General features: G+C 32.6%; 1 protein-coding gene across 1 annotated transcript in view; it reads left to right on the forward strand.

The window, feature by feature from the left end:
* LOC137629594 (atrial natriuretic peptide receptor 1-like) overlaps positions 1–21210 on the forward strand; it is a 1161427-nt gene that overhangs the window by 71453 nt on the left and 1068764 nt on the right. The window contains 1 exon segment of the mRNA XM_068361051.1: positions 16280–16339. The gene's annotated coding sequence lies outside the window, so the exon portion shown is untranslated.

Below are 21210 nucleotides of genomic sequence, written 5' to 3' on the forward strand. Positions count from 1 at the left end.
AAGTAATGCTTGAATAAATTAGCTTTTATATCCAGAAAAGGGATTGACGCCCATAAGAAGCTGCGCAGTATGTAATGCACTGATATAATGTTAATTCATCTACTATATCGGTACATGTAATGTCTTATGATAAGTTTATCTGCACAGGAAGCTCATCTTTAATCAATCATATAAGGTATGAAGATAGCAGTGTGTTTTCCTGCTTTTCCGTATGTCATCTTTATTAAAAGTAAACAACTTGCCAGAGTATATATATATATATATATATATATATATATATATATATATATATATATATATATATATATATATATATGTAAAGGATATAGATTTATATATACGATTTCTAGTCCACTGCGGGACAAAGGCCTCAGAAATGTTCTTAGTCATGTCTAGGGTTAGGTTAGTTTTCATCACCACGCTTACCAGTGCGGTTTGGTGATGGTGGGAGATTTTTGCCTGATCGCTCACACTAAACCAACCTAAATTTACTATGGGTGGCCTTGACTAGTACAACTCAGCTGATCATTGTGATACACAAACCCTTTCACCGCGTTAAGGTATCCGTACGCAGAAAGGGACATATATATATATATATATATATATATATATATATATATATATATATATATATATATGTGTGTGTGTGTGTGTGTGTGTGTGTGTGTGTGTGTGTGTGTGTGTGTGTGGTGTATGTGTGTAGACCAACGTTAGAAGTCATGGACAAAATGTAATATGTCGACACAGTTGTTTGATATGCTATTGATATAGTAAAAGTTTATCAGCCAGAGCTGTGATGGATTATTTCTGAAGCGTTCAGCTTTTATTCTCAATATGGTCAATGGCTCTATGGCCCCAGGATTATTAGAATTCATGATTGGCTATGAAACATGACAACGAATACTCGTTCGTGTTGTGAGGACAAAAGGACCATCCAAATTTTTATTTTAATTTTGTATTGTTTTCATTTATCTCTCTCTCTCTCTCTCTCTCTCTCTCTCTCTCTCTCTCTCTCTCTCTCTCTCTCTCTCTCTCTCTCTCTCTCTCTCTCTTTTTTAACACGTTATAGATCAATCATATGTGTCTCCCTCTTTAATCGCTAGACGAGTCGAATCCCTTTTGACCAAAAAGGTAAAGCTAATCCAAATATTGACACTAAATTTCTTAATTCCTTCTTACTTGGCTTCCTACTTTATAAACCCAACTCTCCCTTTACAATACAAAAATGTTTGGAAAAATTTAAAATTAGTTTTTAAATGTCAAAAGAATTTTTCACAAGGCTTTAGAGAATTTCATGATCCATGTCATAAGATTCCCCACTCTTCGGCGAAGCTAAGGTTCCATTGATGTCGGTTCTTCAGGACTTTTATCTCTAATCCTACTCAGGATATTTGTGAGGCTTATTCGCTTCCCTCTCCTTTGAAAATCCAGATTTGTAAACTGAATTGATCTCGGATTCAATTCCCTTTAGAGTCACCGTCCCTTATAAAAACCTGTTGGGTCACGGCTCCTAGCACTTTATCTGCAATGAAGTAGTTTGTATGCTCCAATATTAGCTATACCTACTGTTCATGCCTTGTATTGGTTTTCAACTAATCTTTCTCAACACATTCTCTTATGGCATTGGCAGGGTCGATCCCTTTATCATCAGGCGTTATGGAAAGTGGGTTGACTGTCCCTTAAGTTTCGACTTGGTCAGGACTCGAATAGTTGGCGGCTGACCATAAGGTGTTATAAGAAATTAATTTCCCCTTGGTCTTTGTACCTGAGGCAGAGCGAATTCTGTATTAAGAGGTATTTGTCTTATTTGTGTGTATGTGCATATATATATATATATATATATATATATATATATATATATATATATATATATATATATATATATATATATATGTGTGTGTGTGTGTGTGTGTGTGTGTATGTATATATATATATATATATATATATATATATATATATATATATATATATATATATGTGTGTGTGTGTGTGTGTGTGTATGTTACCAAATGTTTATTATTTATTGAATTATATACACTATATAACAGTAAATGTTAATTTATAGTGGTGATGATGGTGGTATAAATCATTCATGTATTTGAAAGAAAATATAGATTAAAGTTTCATGCTGTTCAGGAAAACTAGATCCGTAATTATGGTTTTTATCCTCTTTTTCATCAATATTGGTCTTTATAAAGAAGGTTGAATGTTTCGGCTGTAATTTCTTTTGGTTTATCACATTACATACCGAACAATCAGGTTTCAGTTAAAATATTTTTTTCCTTGTTTCTTTTCCTCACTGGGCTATTTTCCTGTGTGGGCTTATAGCATCCTGCTTTTCTAATTAGGGTTTTAGCTTATCTAATAATAATAATAATAATAATAATAATAATAATAATAATAATAATAATAATAATAATAATAACCTAAATGGCGGACATTCGTAAACGAACAATTTATCAAGAAGTCAAAACACGATAGCGTAAGAAATCGTGTGGTCTCTACTGGATAAATTATGGAATTAGGTAACAATATTAGTGAACATGAGTGAAATGGTGAATGGTAATAGCAAAAGAAAAAAATTACTTTGTAATTGTTGTTAAGGGAAATTTATGGACCGAACTTTTGTATGAAAAGAGAAATTCCTTATTTCATGCATGACTCCAACTCGAAAGCAGTTAGAAAGAAGGATCACAGAGGCAGAAAAGTCAGGACTACATTTTACAATCTTTCTCGTCCCTCTCCCCTCGTTTCTTTCCTTATCCTCTTCTTACCCATTCCTCCTCTCCAATTCCCTTTCCCCTTGCTTTTATTCCCTCTCAAAATTCTCCCCCTTTTTCATCTCTGTCTCCCCTTTTTGCGATTTCCATAGTTTTTTTTTTTTTTTTTTATCTTTTGTTCCCCCATGCATCTAAGTTATGCTCTTTTTCATTTCCCTACTGTTGCTATTGCACTTCTCCCTGTCTTATTATACCCCCCCCCCTCTTCCAGCACACACGTCACTCGCCTTGCCATTTTCTCTCCTATTCCTTACCCTTCACTGCAGTGGAGATACATGAAGATAAAGTCAAGGAATGTGGAGGTCTTTCCCAAGGAACAAAAGGCTACAAATTTCCTTGATGCTTCGCAAGAAGAGGTTTTCTTTTGAGTTCGCTTAGGTTCCCTGTAGCTAGTGTCTGTCTGTGTGTTCGTGCGTGTTTCCGCTCTCATGAAGAAATGATAAATATTGCTAGTGGGGGATACACAGAGTGTTATATTTATTATTCCAAAGTTTCGTCATTTAATGATGTGTAATTAAATATGTATCTGAGAATGATAATAATAGTAATAATGATTATTATTATTATTATTATTATTATTATTATTATTATTATTATTATTATTATTATTATTATTATTATTATTATTAATACTGGTTTACCCGATGCGAGCGGTCAAAAGAGACGTGTAAATATATAGGTAGGTATGTACACACAAGTAGACATCTACATACAGAATAAACCTTTTCACTCCCTATGCATAGGCCCTTGCTTTTTATTATATAAGGGAGATTATTATTATTATCATTATTATTATTATTATTATTATTATTATTATTATTATTATTATTATTATTATTATTATTATTATATCAGAAAGGATGATATAAGATAAGTGTATTGCTTGATTTTTTCCTTTCAATGTAATGCTTTTCATTAATACATATCAAAGTAATACAAGATCGTTCAGCTAAGAATCGTCTTGTACCTTTTAACTTGAGCTGTAAATTATGATTCGAATGCAATGAGTTGCAATCAGGCTGGAGATGGGTAGGGACTAACAACTCCATTCCAAAAAATGGAAATGCCCAAAGTAAGACCTGCAGCCCCTGTTTCTGATAGGGGAGTAGGCATATTACACACACGCGTATATCTTCCCGGTGTAATAGAGTGAGTGTTTAGTTATATATATACATACATGTATATATATATATATATATATATATATATATATATATATATATATATATATATATATATATATATATATATATATACACTGTATATATATATATATATATATATATATATATATATATATATATATATATATATATATATATATATATATATATATATATATATATACTGTATATATATACATATATATATATATAAATTACATATATGTGTATATATATTATATGCATATATATATATATATATATATATATATATATATATATATATTATATATATATATATATATATATATATATATATATATATATATATATATATATATATATATATATATATATATATATCACGTTCACATTTAAATAATTTGCCTTTACTTGAATGAACTGTGAAGTACGTGGAGAAAGCATAAATAATCTCTAATACTCTGCTTATAAATCCTAGGTATCTAAAACTGCAGTTCCACATGGGAGCAGAAATCATCCCTCATAAATTCCTTTGCGCGTAAACAAGGTAACAACGAAAATAAAATAAAATGGGAAGTGCCGAGATTTGTTGCAGCCCAAACTAAACCGGCCCCTTAAGAATAGGTACATAAATCGCATGGCCAGATCCAGAGTTCTGGAGCTTAATCATGGTAACGAATGCACTCTCGAATTTCTGCTGGAAATGTACTGTTGTTCGCTAGAAAACATGGAGAACTTAGGAGGGGAATTTATCGAAATTCGAAGAAGTTCTTTTCTAATAACTTGTAGAGGCTTAATTGCTAACGATAACGAGAAGTTTGGTACAAGTCTGAGTATGTTTTTTGCGTCTATATATATATATATATATATATATATATATATATATATATATATATATATATATATATATATATATATATAAAAATATATATATATATATATATATATATATATATATATATACACATATAAAAAAAATTAGGGTGTTGGAAGTATCTTGATGCCATTAGTGTACTGTATTATGTATCCCCCTATATAATGAGTTGCAAGTGTTTAGCTATATATATATATATATATATATATATATATATATATATATATATATATATATATATATATATATATATATATATATATATAGATAAATAAATGAATAGAAAAAGCATCATCATATCATCATCATCATCCGCTTATTGACGCAAAGAGCTTCGGTTAGATTTCGCCAGTCGTCTAACTTTCAACTGGGATCCTCAAGGCACTAGAAGATTTGGAAGACCCAGGCTTACATGGCTGAGGACTAAGAAGCGTGAAGTAGATGATGAATGGAGAACCATTGATGTGTGTATATATATATATATATATATATATATATATATATATATATATATATATATATATATGTGTGTGTGTGTGTGTGTGTGTGTGTGTGTGTGTAATTCCTGTCACTCTGAGCAGCAACCACTCGGAAACGACGATCTTCCACAAATTGCACAAACTGCCTCAAGGTAGTTGAGGAAGGGGGAGGATAAGAAGGGTTGAATCTGCATGTGTGTGTACTTATCTATCTAGATATATAGCCGTCATTTTTGACGGGTCACTTACACCATTTGTACATATTGGTATGATTTTCTCACTCTTTCTGTCCTTCTTTCTTCACATAATGTATGCAAACAGGTCATCCCAGCAGCTTGTGCCGTTGTTTTTGTATTCTTTTCCAACACTCATAATGCTTACACGAGGGAGCGTTGTTTCGAGAAGCCTTTTTATATATTCAGTTTTTGTGGAAAGCTTTCTTTTCTTCCAACATTTTGGTAAAGATCTTCGTTTTCCTTGTTTCACTTATGTTACATTACTTTTTCTCTGATCCTACCTTTTAAGGAATTTACTCCTAGCTATCTAAATGAATCAAACCCATTCATTCTTACAGCATTTTTACTAATAATCATTTCTTTTTGTTCGTAGTTTTTCTATTGCTAACATTCGCTTAAAGCTTTCTTTAGAAATTTTGAAACTTTACCAGGCTACGTTATTTCTAGTAGGTTTTATCAACACCATCATTTGGAAACATTAGCAACAGACTATTCACAAATCCTTTTTCTTACCAAACAGCTCTTCACCTATTTGTTTTGTCCCTAATGTCTCTTATATACATATTGAACAACCATTCTATTTGACTTACTTTTTCAAATGAGTCTCTCTTAATAGTTTATCTTCAAAATATAAATATCCAAACTCGGGCCATGTTCCCCCATCCGGTTAGTTCCACCATTTCTCAGCTTCGGTTATGTAACTTACATGTTTTGGTACTCTTTTTAGTTCCCATTCAAACATTCCATTAAAAGCCCCCCTTTGTGAATATGCATACTTTTTTTTGCCCTTTTAGTACAGATGTTATTTTTTATTTTATTTTAAATCAGATCACAACCGTATACCTTCTCATATTTGTTTAATACTCTTTCGCTGCATTATTTCTTATAGTTACCTGAATTACCTTTACTCTTTAGCAGTTGAATAGTTTTTCCTCTCACCCATTCATGTAGAAACTACAAACAGTTGTATTTTATTTATACCGTCATTGGTTCAATGATACCATTTCCTTACCATCATCTATATTGTAACTCGTATGCTCGTGTCTTTCTTATCTACAACTTTTTATTTACTGTCTTGGTATCCTCATCAGTGATATAATTGAAAATACGTTAACACTTCTAACTTCTACATGACTTTGAGTTAATGTTACAATATTATCTGCAATCAATATCTCATCGTGAACTATCTCTACTTGCCTCCTTCTTGTATAAAATTTGCTCCCGGCAAGGTTCATGCTCAGCAAAAAATCAACACAAGTTAACAATACATTCATCTTCCTACTGCTAAATTGTTGTAAAACTTACTCAACATCGGTCGCTTCTTATATCTGCACACAAGGTTCATCAATGGTGTATTGAATATCCTACACAAACTGCGCCACTCAGCACTATCTTGAATGCTCTCGTTTACTTCTTGAATAACAAGGCCCTCTTTTCCAATACGTATTTCATGCCACCAATTCAACCATTTCTGGGCCTTTCCCTCTTCTTACCTCTCTTGAATTATGCACTATTCACAGACTTTTTATTATTATATTGCTTTTACAAATACTTAGATGCATCCCTCCACCTATACTAACCTTTTTACCACTTCTGTGTATCTACCCATTTCTCACCCTATCAGTCCATTCGTACACCTCGCTAATGAAAAACTTTAATCTCCACAGTTTCAACTTCTTTCTTTTATTAGCATTCAACATTCGCATTCCACGTCTATAAAGGAATTCGGGTCCAGCCTTCCTTTTATGCATTTCAGTCTTGCACAAATATTTGCATGTGCATATGTTTGAAGGCTTTAAAGATGAAGATTTTGCAAGTTCAAGGAAATTAATTTAGTTTCATCAAAATAAAGCGGAAACGGGGAGAAAACCCCCAAATTTTAGCAATCGAAAAAACTAGTTTAGTTCATGAACAGTGAAATCCGAGGATTGCCGATATTTTTAGTTAATGGGAAGGAAGTTGACTGCCGGGTGTTGTAAAGCCTCTCGAGATGAAAAATTCTTACCTTGATGGTAGAGGACTAGAAAATGTTTATGAAAGGTCCTATTAGAAAGTTGTAATTTGAATTTGTCGTTTATAGATAGATTGTTGGGGTAAATATGTTTTTTTTTTTTTTTTTTAAAGGTTTGGTTATCTTAATTATGTCTGTTAGGTTTGCTTATTGTAAGTTAAGTGAAATATAGTTTGAAGGGAACCAACATCAGATTGACCTTCTCTTCAAGATATTTATAAAAGAAAATTTATGATATAAAATTTCTGTACCACAACTTTTTCCTGGATATACTTTTTTATACAAACCATCTTCATTTGGCTGTTAAAAATCATAATACAATGTATACTCTCTCTCAAATCATTTTGATTCAAGGGAACATCTCATGTCAAATACTTTTTCGTTTCATCAAAATCTTTGACATCAGGCGCTTTAGTCACGACTTCAGAAACGTTTATCACGAATAACATCCTCGAGTTAAGATCGTTTGTATATGATGGAACGTTGCAAGATAGCACAGTCATTTATCAGTACCCGAGGGTAAACGGTGCGTTATGTCCAGATAAGTTTTTCTTTGAAGGCGAGATGACTTTCAATATGCAGCCTAAATAATATGATTTTAGTTTATTTGGTTTTAAGTAGCACGTCATTTCATCCATTCAGCCTAATCACATCTATAGTCCATTTCTTTTAGCGAGGCATATTTGCACCGACTCGCAGCGGTGCCCTTTTAGCTCGGAAAAGTTTCCTGATCGCTGATTGGTTGGACAAGATAATTCTAACCAATCAGCGATCAGGAAACTTTTCCGAGCTAAAAGGGCACCGTTGCGAGTCGGTGCAAATCTGCCTTGCTAAAAGAAATGGACTATAGTGCAGCGGTATAGTAATGGCTGAAAACCGGATAAGTCTTTAATAGAAAGGATATGGTTGCACAGTTTTAGTGCATATTTTCAGTTAAATTGGAAAGAATGCAAGAAATGAAATTAGGCAGACAGGAACAGGAATGGATATTAACCCTCAAAGGATCGACCCCCATAACAATGATGAAAGATAGGATGATGCTGATAATCTTAATTAAGAAATTATACTTTTTTAACAGCTCCTCAATTAGTAGTCTTGGGTTCCTTTTAGAATGGCCTTTACTTTTGCTTTTTATACATTAAAGAGCTAAATGTCGTTGCCATAAATTCCTTATATCCTTATTTTATTGAATATTTTGGAAGGGCCACAAGAACAGATGACCTATATTTATATTTTGTTTATGGAATTAAGATTTTATTTCAGATATAATTAATGATGAAAGCGTCGCTAAGATATCCTTAATGAACTACTCTTAAGTAATTATGAATGCTTCCTTTAAATGTACTGAATGTCTTTGAAGGCAACTCATGCTGCTGTTATATTGTAATGGAATCCTCGGCTAACATTACGCCCATTTTGAAGATGTGTAGTATTTACATTGTGCCCATTTTGAAGATGTGTAGTATTTACATTGTGCCCATTTTGAAGATTTGTAGTATTAACATTACGCACATTTTGAAGATGTGTAGAATTAACATTTCACCCAATTTTAAGATGTGTAGAATTAACATTTCACCCAATTTTAAGATGTGTAGAATTAACATTACCTTCAATATAAAGATGTGTAGAGTTAACATTACGCTCAATTTGAAGATATGTAGAATTGACATTACACCTAATTTGAAGGTGCGTAGAATTGATATTATGCTCTTTTTGAAGGTGGGTAGAATTAACGTTATTCCCAATTTGAAGATGTATAGTGTTAGCATTACGCCCAAATTGAAGATGTGTAGTATTAACGTTAGGCCCATTTTGAAGATCTGTAATATTAACATTACGCCCAATTTGAAGATGTATTGTATTAACATTATGTCCATTTTGAAGATATGTAGAATTAACATTACTTCCAATATGAAGATATGTAGTGTTAACTTTACGTCCATTTTGAAGATGTGTAGTTTTAACATTACGCCAATTTTGAAGATGTGTAAAATTAACATTATACCCATTTTGAAAATATGAAGAATTAACATTACACCCAATTTGAAGATGTTTATAATTAACATTATGCATAATTTAAAGATGTGTTGAATTGACCTAACTCCCATTTTGAAGATATGTGGAATTAACATTACTCCCAAACTGAAGCTGCGTAGAATTGACATTACGCTCATTTTCAAGATGTGTAGAATTAACATTGCGCCCGATTTGAAGATGTGTAGAATTGACTTGGTCGATTTTGGTACGCTCACGTTAACATGCATATACGAATATGTGTGAAGATTAGTAGGTTGCTTGATATCTGTAATAATGCTACTGGTTTTGGGAGAATTTAATGAGGAAAGATTTGAAAAATGAAGAAAATAGTGAAATTTAATCATTTGAAGATAAAGATTTATCTATCTATCTATCTGAGAGAGAGAGAGAGAGAGAGAGAGAGAGAGAGAGAGAGAGAGAGAGAGAGAGAGAGAGAGAGAGAGAGAGAGAGAGAGAGAGAGTGTTTAATCCTTTGAAGATAAAGATCTATCTATCTATCTATCTATCTATCTATCGAGAGAGAGAGAGAGAGAGAGAGAGAGAGAGAGAGAGAGAGAGAGAGAGAGAGAGAGAGAGAGAGAGAGAGAAAGTGTTCCAGTCAGCACCACCTGTTTTTGGAGTAAATTGCCAAGTGAATTGATTAGGCCGAAGCGAACGAGTTTGATTAATTCGAAGATTCGATTCCACGTTTCAGTAATCTTCACTGGTGCCTTTGCGTTTGGTAGTTGTATAGGAAGCATCTTACATCTTGTAACCATTTTATGTTAATGTTGTTAAGGGCTTGCTTCAAAAGAGGGTTGAGGAAGAAGAGTTAGGCGTAACTCCGAATGAAAGATGATATTAAAAGAGGGATTGATGTTGTAGTCAGGGATGATACCTATGTTGGTTGCGTTAAATCTCTGATGTGGGTGTTCACCCTTCATCCCTAACTGAACTGTTATGGTTGTGACATGTTAGTGACTATTGTCTTGATTTTTAAAACACTGCGTTTTAGGAAGACACACAAACACACACACACACACACAAACACACACACACACACACACACACACACACACACATATATATATATATATATATATATATATATATATATATATATATATATATATATATATATATATATATATATGGTGGAGTTGGAAAGGAAGGCTCAATACCGGAATGAATGGAGATGTTTTGTGCAGAGGGCCACGACCATTCGACATCGACCACCCCGTACTTGATGATATATATATATATATATATATATATATATATATATATATATATATATATATATATATATATATATATATATATATATATATATAAATGCAGTGGCTCTCTAAGTACTTACAAGATTATTTTGTAGAATGTGGCGTGAAGAGGCAAAACTTGATGAATGAGAGCTTGGAGTGTTGGTAAAAATGAGAAAAAAAAGATCTGATTGATTGCAATAATTACAGAGTCATTAGGCATTACACTTACGTCAGTTGTCACGAAAATGTAAAGTATGCTTATTGTGAAGAGACTAGATAGAAATATCGATGAAAAGCTGAGAGCTGAATAAGCAGGATGTAGAAAAGGTAGAAGTTATACTAACCGAATTTTCACTTTAAGACATGTTGTACAGCAATATGTAGAATATAGAAATCCACTTTTGATGGATTATGTGGACTATGGAAAAGCCTTTGATATTGTGTACCGGTCAATTTTGTGGAGACTCCTGCGTTATTATGGAGTTCCTCCTAAATATGTAAATTTGATTGTCTATTCATGAGCGTAGAAAGTGCAAAGTTAATGTTAGTGGAGTCCTATCAAATGAATTTCCAGTGAACAGTGGAGTCCTCCAAGGGAATGTGATGTCACCTTTGTTGTTTATCCTCCTCATTAATTTTGTAATACACAGAAAGGGCCTCGATTAGATTTTGCCAGTCGTCTCTGTCTTGAGATTTTTAATAAATACCTATCCATTATCACCTCCCACATCACGCTTCATAGTCCTCAACCATATAGGCCTGGACTTTTCAACTTTTCTAGTACCTTGTGGAGCCCAGTGAAAAGTTTGGTGAACTAATCTCTCTTGGGGAGTGCGAAGAGCATGCCCAAACCATCTCCATCTACCTCTCGTCATGATCTCATCCACATATGGCGCTCGAGTAAATCTCTCTTATAGTTTCATTTATAATCCTGTCCTGCCATTTAACGCCCAATATTCTTCTGAGGGTTTTTTCTCAAATCTACGAAATCTATTGGATATTGTTTCATTGTCATAACATAACTCATGTCCATACAGTAGCACTGATCCTACTGAACTGATATATAGCCTGTTTTTATACGTAATTTTATGCGATTTTATTTCCAAATTTTACTTATCTAGCCATTGCCTGATTTGACTTTTTCAATCTTTCTTTAAACTTCAATTATAAAGACCCTATATTAGAGATCATAGTGCTTAAATATTTAAATAATTCAATCCCATTAATCCTTTCTCCTTCCAATGATATTTCATCTTCCATTGCATATTCCGGTCTCATCACCTATGACTTTCTTCTGCTAATCTTAAGCCCAACCTGCTATGATATTTCATGCATTTAGGTAAGCAACCATTGCAAATCCTGTGGTGTTCTACTAATAAGGAAAGCGTAATCAGCATACTCTAGGTCAGCTAATTCCCTGTTGCCAATCCAGTCCAATCTTTTTCCACCATCCTCAACTGTTCTACTTATTGTAAAGTCTATGAGAAGGGTAAACAACATTGGTGACAACACATTCCCTTGGAGTACTCTACTGTTCACTGGAAATTCATATGATAGGACTCCACTAACATTAACTTTGCGCTTGCTATGCTTGTGAACAGGCTTAATCAGATTTAGATATTTAGGAGGAACTCCATGATAACACAGGACTCTCCACAAAATTGGCCGTTGCATACTATCCAGCTTCAGTCATATCAGTTGAATTATTCCCTTCGTATCTCCTATTCATGTCCTCATTAAAGTGTTCCATCCAACGTTGCCTTTCTACATCTTCTGTTGCTTTAACAGATCTGCCCCTGTAGAGATTTCATTAATGGCAATTCTTACACCATATCCACTCCCTGAATCCATAGCTTTGTCATCATCATCTGCGTACCTGTCTAAATACTCTCTCCAGTCATACCTAGCTTTTCTTTTGATTTCACTATCAGTACTGGAATACTTAGCATACTTTACCTTGTAATTTTCATCACGTCCTCGAAAATTTTCAACAATCAAATTCTGTCTTTTTCTCATTTATATAGTATCCCACGTATGGTGCGATATCCATGGCTCTCTCCTTGTAATAGCATGTCCCAAAACTTCACTACCAACTGACTGATTTATGTTCTTAATATCACAACATTCTACATACATTGCGCTTCATCTCTCAAAGTCTCCTAGACTCCAAATGGTTTACTTCATTCAGTTGCAAATGTTTCTGTGTGTTCATCTTCTAGAAGTTTAGTTGTATCAAACCTAGGTATTCTATCTACATTTCTGTTTGGTGCTTTGTACTGTATATATACACTGTGTATACGTATGTATGAATGTATATGTATTATATATTATGTGTGTTTGTGCCACGATAAGAAAAGTTAAAAGACTTTATATGAGTTTGTATTTTAGTCTTGCTGTTCACATCGTCCAAATGTACTAATCCCTATCAATTAATTTCACTTTCATTTTCGTGTCATTGATATATACAGCATGCATATATATATATATATATATATATATATATATATATATATATATATATATATATATATATATATATTATTACTTGCTAAGCTACAACCCTATTTGAAAAAGCAGAATGCTATAAGCCCAGGGGCTCCAACAGGGAAATAGCTCAGTGAGGAAAGGAAACAAAGAAAAAGAAAATATTTTAAGAAGATCAACAAGATTAATATAAATATCTCCTATATAAACTATAAAAACTTCAACAAAACAAGAGGAAGAGAAATAAGATGGAATAGTGTGCCCGATTGTACCCTTAAGCAAGAGAACTCTAACCCAAGACAGTGGAAGATCATCATACAAAGGCTATGGCACTACCTAAGATTAGAGAACAATGGTTTTATTTCGGAGTGTCCTTCTCCTAGAAGAGCTGCTTACCATAGCTAAAGAGTCTCATCTATCTTACAAAGAGGAAAGTGGCCACTGAACAATTACAGTATAGTAAAAATAAATTGTTTGGTAATCTCAGTGTTGCCAGGTGTGTGAAGACAGAGGAGAATATACAGTATAAAGAATAGACCAGACTATTCGGTGTGTGTGTGTGTAGGCAAAGGAAAAATACCAGAGAGAAGAACCAATATAATACTATCTGGCCAGTCAAAAGACCCCATAACTCTCTAGCGGTAGTATATGCATTTGTATATTTAAGAATATATAGTTTTAATCTTTTATCTTGTTCTTTATCTTCATTTTACATGTTTCACCTCACTCCTCACCGTTATCACTCATCCATTTCAATATCATTGGTATTTTCTCGTCTTATATAATTTCCACTCGTCCTCTTGTTCTCCATTTATCGCTCGACCTCCTCCTGCTCGCTTTCAAACCCCCCACCCCCCCCGGAGCATCATGCAGGAGATAAAGACAGATGAATCTGATCACCCAGCTGATGGACGAAAGCGCTAATGGATTCAACCCCGTTGTAAAAGCCATATTTCATATCTCCCCCAACCTCTTCTATCCTCCTCCTCCTCCTCCCCCTTCTCCTCCTCCCCCTTCTCCTCCTCCTTTTCTCGGCCATCTGTTTGCAATCATTTTATAAATGTATTTTCCATTTCCCACTGGTCTTTGTCCTCCACCTCCTGTTTGTTATCTTTATCTCTTTTGAAAGATCTTTTTTTTTTCATTTCCTCCATCTTTTCCTTCCTTCGCCTTTTTTTTTCTTATTTCACTTCACCTTCTCGTCTTTCTTTTCATATCCATCTTTGTTTTGTCACTTCTTCATCCTTTATTATTACGTCTTTCTTTTTATACGTTCCACTTTTGGAAGAGGCATCGATTGGTTTAAGGATTCACGGTCCGTCTTGTTTGAAAGCCTTCTGTTTGTCTTAATATATGAGTGAATGATGTTACCGGAAGTTCCGTCCGTAACTCTTATCTTTCTTTCTTACATTTTTTCAAATTAGGTCGCTGAAATTTTTTGTTTGTTTAAATTCAATATTATTTCCTCGAGATTATTTTTTGTACGTTAATTTACTATTGCCTTTCCCGCTATAAATCGATTGTTCTATACAGGCTGTTAGAATAATTGAAAAACACTATAAGAAAAAACAATAACATAAAAGAACAAGTTACTCCAGCGGTTGTCTGTGACCTATTACCTATAGCTCCAAACTTCTACACGCTTCTGTCTTGTGCAGTCTCTTGAGGACATCATTTAAGCTTCCTTCCACCATAACTTTCTTTTCAACTGTGGCAGTCTTTTCTCTTTCCCTTTACACGCGTCATAGTCTGTACATCGCAGCTTTGATGATTTTAAGACATTTGAGATGAGCAGTGTATCTTGCTAGGTCTCAAGTTCGTAATTATGTCACCCTATGTCACCTCTTCGGAATTTTATATTGATGTCAGAAACGTAGATGCCAAACACCATCAGCTTTGATCTTATTTTAATAAGAATCTAAATCTCAGGTTTGTATAACGTTATAGTGCTTAAATGTTGTCATAGGATTTCAGTTAAGTGCCTGTTCATATAGTCATCTAGTTGCATACTGTAGTTGAACATATTTTCGATAGTAATTATATCTTACCTTAATTGGTTACTTAAAAAAAAAACGAATTTATAACATAGTTTGGAGACGTTTTCATGCAATAAATTTATGGAACAAATTTCATCTGTTGAATTGATGTCTATTGTTGTGATAAGATTATCAGATAAGGCTGTAAACTTTGTAATATACTGAAAATGGTAAAAGATCAGTCATGTTCACAAAAGTAATAAAGATATATAAGAGGGAACTAAAATGAATTGATGGAACAGATGAGAATGGTACAGAAAATTTAAACAAAAGAAAACTAGAGTACACACACGATGTAAGCTATGTAAAAGTATAGATTAAATAGATTTCTTACAAACGAAGCGGAACTTCCATAGATACTAGATTTTGACTAAAGATAGTGTGTACATATGTGGAAAGACCAAATATTTGTACAGAAACAAGCTAAATTTAAAGATGAAACACTGTACCCCATACGTAAACGAAACGATAAGGTATAAATGTAAACATGAGACGAAAACAAAATAATTCTTTGGGAAAATTGTAGATATAAAAGAAAACTGAAAATGGTGACCAGATTTAAGTAAAAGATAAGGAACAGACACAGAATCCCTTGACCAAAGATCCGTGAATGGGGAGCCAGTGACGTGCTCCTTTCACTCCTTGATAAATGGGTCAAATCAGTGGCCGGGGTTCTGAATTGCAAGACTTTCTCGGATATATTTTTTCGGAGACATTTTAAATTTCTCGAAGTTTTTTAATATTGAAGAAGATTTCTTCTTGACTTTCTCTCCTGGATACGGTTGTGGCACACAATAACGTTTCTTTTAATGCCCAAGAATTTCAATTTGAAGAAAGGAAATAGAGATTCAAATATATGTAGTAAGTCTTTTATGGAATTATTTTCAACATACAAAATACCATTACGCCATTATTTTTGTTTTTTTATTATCATGATTTTTTCCTTTTTTCCTCAGATTTTCATGATGACGTGGGACAGTTAGGAACTTTTGAGTGACCTGATCGTTTGATCCTATGTAAGTACACTTTCCATACCTTTGTGGATCACAAACTTAACTTTTGTATTATTTTGCACATTTTTTTTATCATTTAATATGACTCGTGAATGACAGGAACTTATTGAAATTTTGTATAGGGGACAAACTTCTGAAACATATGAATTGGAAATATTTATTATAATTTCCAGAAACCTAGCACTAGCCTGAGGTCGAAATATGAATAACAATGTATCTGCCCTCCAGCTTTATATATATATATATATATATATATATATATATATATATATATATATATATATATATATATATACGTGTATATATATATATATATATATATATATATATATATATATATATATATATATATATATATATATATATATATATATATATACTAGCCTGAGGTCGAAATATGAATAGCAATGTATCTGCCCTCCAGCTTATATATATATATATATATATATATATATATATATATATATATATATATATATATATATATATATATATATATATATACACATACATATATATATATATATATATATATATATATATATATATATATATATATATATATATATATATATACATGTATATATGTATATATACACACACACACACACATATATATATATATATATATATATATATATATATATATATATATATATATATATATATATATATATATATATATATATATATATATATATATATATAAATTGAAATTTGTATTAGTATATGATCTGTTGATTACCTCCAAAATGCCAGGATTCTAACTTGAATTTCCATGGTACTACATAGTAATTCTAAATAGAATTAAAACATAAATATGTTGAATAACGAAAATATGTTCCAGCACATACTATTATTTAAAGATCATCCATGCATACATCTGCTTCATAAAGTAGCTAACACATTCCATTTGAAGATCCACTTATGTCGAGTATATTCCACCCCTTTGAGCGTTTTGTCTCGCCTGTCAGACATCCTACATTACCCAGTCTTCATCTGAAGGTAACAGTATTATCCTGGAAGTGTCAGCCATTAGCCCCGTCTCTCACGAGGATTATTGAACCTTCGTTGCTTACGTCATGGAATTTAATCGACTCTTAGCCGAGCAGGTAAATACCAAGCACTGTTCGCTAATGGGAAAGGGCCAGTCACGGGTCATTATTCAACGTGGCCTTATTTTTCCTAGGCGAATGCGTTTCTACTCTGATTGTGATGCGTTTAATGGGTTTTATCAAGTTTTTAGAGACTGAAGGAAAGTTTTAATTCATGCCTTGTTTACCCCAGAATTAATTTATTTTCCGCTATCCTATTTTCTATTTTCATTTCGTGGTCTTTTCTCGTTTTGTTTCTTTGATACGTACATATCGGGTTGTTGATTACTCGTTATGGCTGATATTTTGATAACTACATTAGTGAATAACATTTTCTCTTTCTTGGGGGCAATGATTAATCATGTATTTTAACACTATTTTTAATATAATGACCTTTTTTAATTTATTTTTTATTCACTTATTTATCTGACCAATTTTCTTTTCGTTTATTAGATAAAATATATATTTTTCTTCAGTTACTTTGCAGTTGTTATGTATATTCGTAATCAGAGAGTGTTCTTTATCTTTTGTGATGTATGCATCAAATTTTCTTTCTCTACTTATATTCATGTATTTACTCGTGTCTGTCTGACTGTTTGCGCAATATCTCAGCAAAGGTAGAGATGAATCTCTATGAAGCCTTATATAGAGGTGATCCATGATTAGAATATCGGATGCTTATGCGGATGTAAATACAGGTTGTCATCTGACATGTAAACGTCATATCAGTGATAGGTGTAATTGAATTTTTATACACTAAAGATATCTGATTAAGTGGGTGTAAATCAAGGTTTTTTTTCCTCGTTGAATTCATAGGAAATATTTTCTTGTTTTAAGACATTGACTACATTGGACCCTTCTCTCTGGTTACAGTTCATTTTCATTTTGCCTACACACAGAATAGTCTGGCCTATTCTTTACATATTCTCCCCTGTCCTCGTACACCTAACAACACTGAGATTACTAAACAATTCTTCTTCACCCAACGGGTTACTGCACTATAATTGTTCAGGGGCTACTTTCCTCTGGGCAAGGGTAGAAGGGACTGTTTAGCTATGGTATGCAACTCTTCTAGGAGAAGGAAACTCCCAAATGAAACCATTGCTCTTTAGTCTTGGGTAGTGCCATAGCCTCTGTCCAATGGACTTCCACTGTCTTGGGTTAGAGTTCTCTTGCTTGAGGGTACACTTGGGCACACTATTCTATCTTATTTCTCTTCCTCTTGTTTTCTTAAAGTTTTTATAATTTATATAGGAGATATTTATTGTAATGTTAATGTTCTTAAAATATTTTATTTTAACTTATTTTCCTTTCCTAACTTGGCTATTTTCCTTGTTGGAGCCCCTGGGCTTATAGCATTCTGCTTTTCCAACTAGGGTTGTGGCTTAGCAATTAATAATAATATTATTATTATTAATAATAATAATAATGATAATAATAATAAAAAAATAATGATAATAATAATTTGAACCTAGGAAGGAATTTAGTAGGATTTAGGTGGGTCAATACTCTTCCTTGATTATAAATGTAAAGTTAGTTTTTTAGAAATTTATATGCATTCCAAACTCCTGATACTAATTTCTGCGATTTATTATCGCTTTACGCCAAACATTGTGCTTTCAAAAATAAAACTTTAAATGGTGGTATTAAATTCCTGTTATAGGGACATAAAAACTATGTTTGGGTGTTCCCTCTTTCATAAATTCATTTTGATGGTTTCTTTTAATGATACATTCTTCTCTCCATCATAGTTAATCGCCCACCGATGCAAAAATTATGTTCAGAATAATTATACAGTATCGTTGAATATTCTCTCTCTCTCTCTCTCTCTCTCTCTCTCTCTCTCTCTCTCTCTCTCTCTCTCTCTCTCTCTCTCTCTCTCTCTGCGCACTGTAATTGTGTTTTATGCCGCACACATTTAAGGCTTGATTCTGTTCCAGTCATTTTAAGATTTTGACTAATATTTTGACTTTGCATGTTTTGTTGATCTTCCTATCATCCATGCTGAAAATTTTACTTATTTCATACATCGTTGCTTCAACATCCTGTTCTTTCTACGTAATTTACTTTATTCTCTTTTTCTCTTGTTTTGAATTAGTTTTTTTTTCTTCTATTTGCGTTATATTGTGACAGCATCTTTCGATTTATTACTTATATCTGAGATAAACAACGAAGTGGTGAAGACAGAGATGGGCGAGAGCTTACACTTGAAAAGGGAGCTCGAAAAGTCGTGAGCTCATAGCGACGATGCAATAAGACTCCTGACTCATAATTGAATAATTGAACATGATTGGCTCAATCATTGGATGTAATTTTGAAATAAAATAAAAGAGAATTTTTTTTTATTCAACTTTCTGAGAATGCTGCTTGGTACTGAGGCTACCCATACTATCCCACCTAAGAGAGTATATATGCTGGGCGGTGGCTGAGTACCATAGTTATTACCTATTTTAGTAATGATTAGTCTAATGTTGCTTAACACATTTAGTTTCATAAGTATTTTACAACTATTTTGTGCGTATGTAGCCGAGAAGAAAAACAACTTGATTTCGCGCGAATCTCTCTCTCTCTCTCTCTCTCTCTCTCTCTCTCTCTCTCTCTCTCTCTCTCTCTCTCTCTCTCTCTCTCTCTCTCTCTAATGATCCTTTTCGGACCACTTTGGGGTCACCTCCGTTGGTCTTCATGTCATTTCATCGTAAACTTTGTGGCACACTCGGGAGCCATAAAAATTTCGGACGATGCTGTCAGATATTACTGGCCAATGCAACTAAATTAGGCGTTTGGTACAGCAAACATTTCTCACAAAGCTAATCAACGTCCTCTTGCATTTTTTTTTTATACTCAGTGAAAGTAAATTTATTTGAGAATGCTAGGTAATATATATTTTTACGAGGCTGGGAAATATTTTTTCTTGAGACTATTCATCATATCTGATTGCACGGTATAATTTTTGGGCAAACACCTATTCTCTTTGCTATTATTATTATTATTATTATTATTATTATTATTATTATTATTATTATTATTATTATTATTATTGTTGTTGTTGTTGTTGTTTTTATTTTTATTATTATTATTATTACTATTATTATTATGATATTATTATTATTATTATTATTATTATTATTATTATTATTATTATTTGAAAAGCGCTTCTGTGAGATGATTTGTTCTCAAAACGATGAGCTCCTCGTAAAAAATGAAATATATTGTTTTGCAATTTTGTAAATTAATTTAATGTACTTTACAAAATGACTGAAGCAATAAGAGAAATGTGTCATAATTAGAGATTTTTTTTTGTAAATTTATATCAGTGGTAGAATTTTCACAAACCAATTTAGCCATTTGCGTTAATGATATCTTTATATATATATATATATATATATATATATATATATATATATATATATATATATATATATATATATATATATATATATATATATATATATATATATATATGGATTAATATCAACACAACATCGTGTTCAAATAGAAATAAATTTCTACCTCATACCTGGGATCGAACGCTAGCCCCTTCTAATGAAAGGCCAGGTCGAAACCAACCATGTCACGAGAGCCCATAAAAGAAATTGGAACCTGACCGCTACCAGCTGTCCGAGGATTTACCTGGCGAGACATCAGTCTCTTACCAGCGAGTTTTACCCAATTTCCCGGGCCACCACGTGACACAATTGGTAGTAATTCATTCAAATTACCCCTAATGAGTCAATATGGATTAATATCAACACAAAATCGTGTTCAAATAGAAATAAATTT

This window comes from Palaemon carinicauda, chromosome 37 (genome assembly GCF_036898095.1).
Source record: "Palaemon carinicauda isolate YSFRI2023 chromosome 37, ASM3689809v2, whole genome shotgun sequence".
In the NCBI taxonomy this organism is placed as follows: domain Eukaryota; kingdom Metazoa; phylum Arthropoda; class Malacostraca; order Decapoda; family Palaemonidae; genus Palaemon; species Palaemon carinicauda.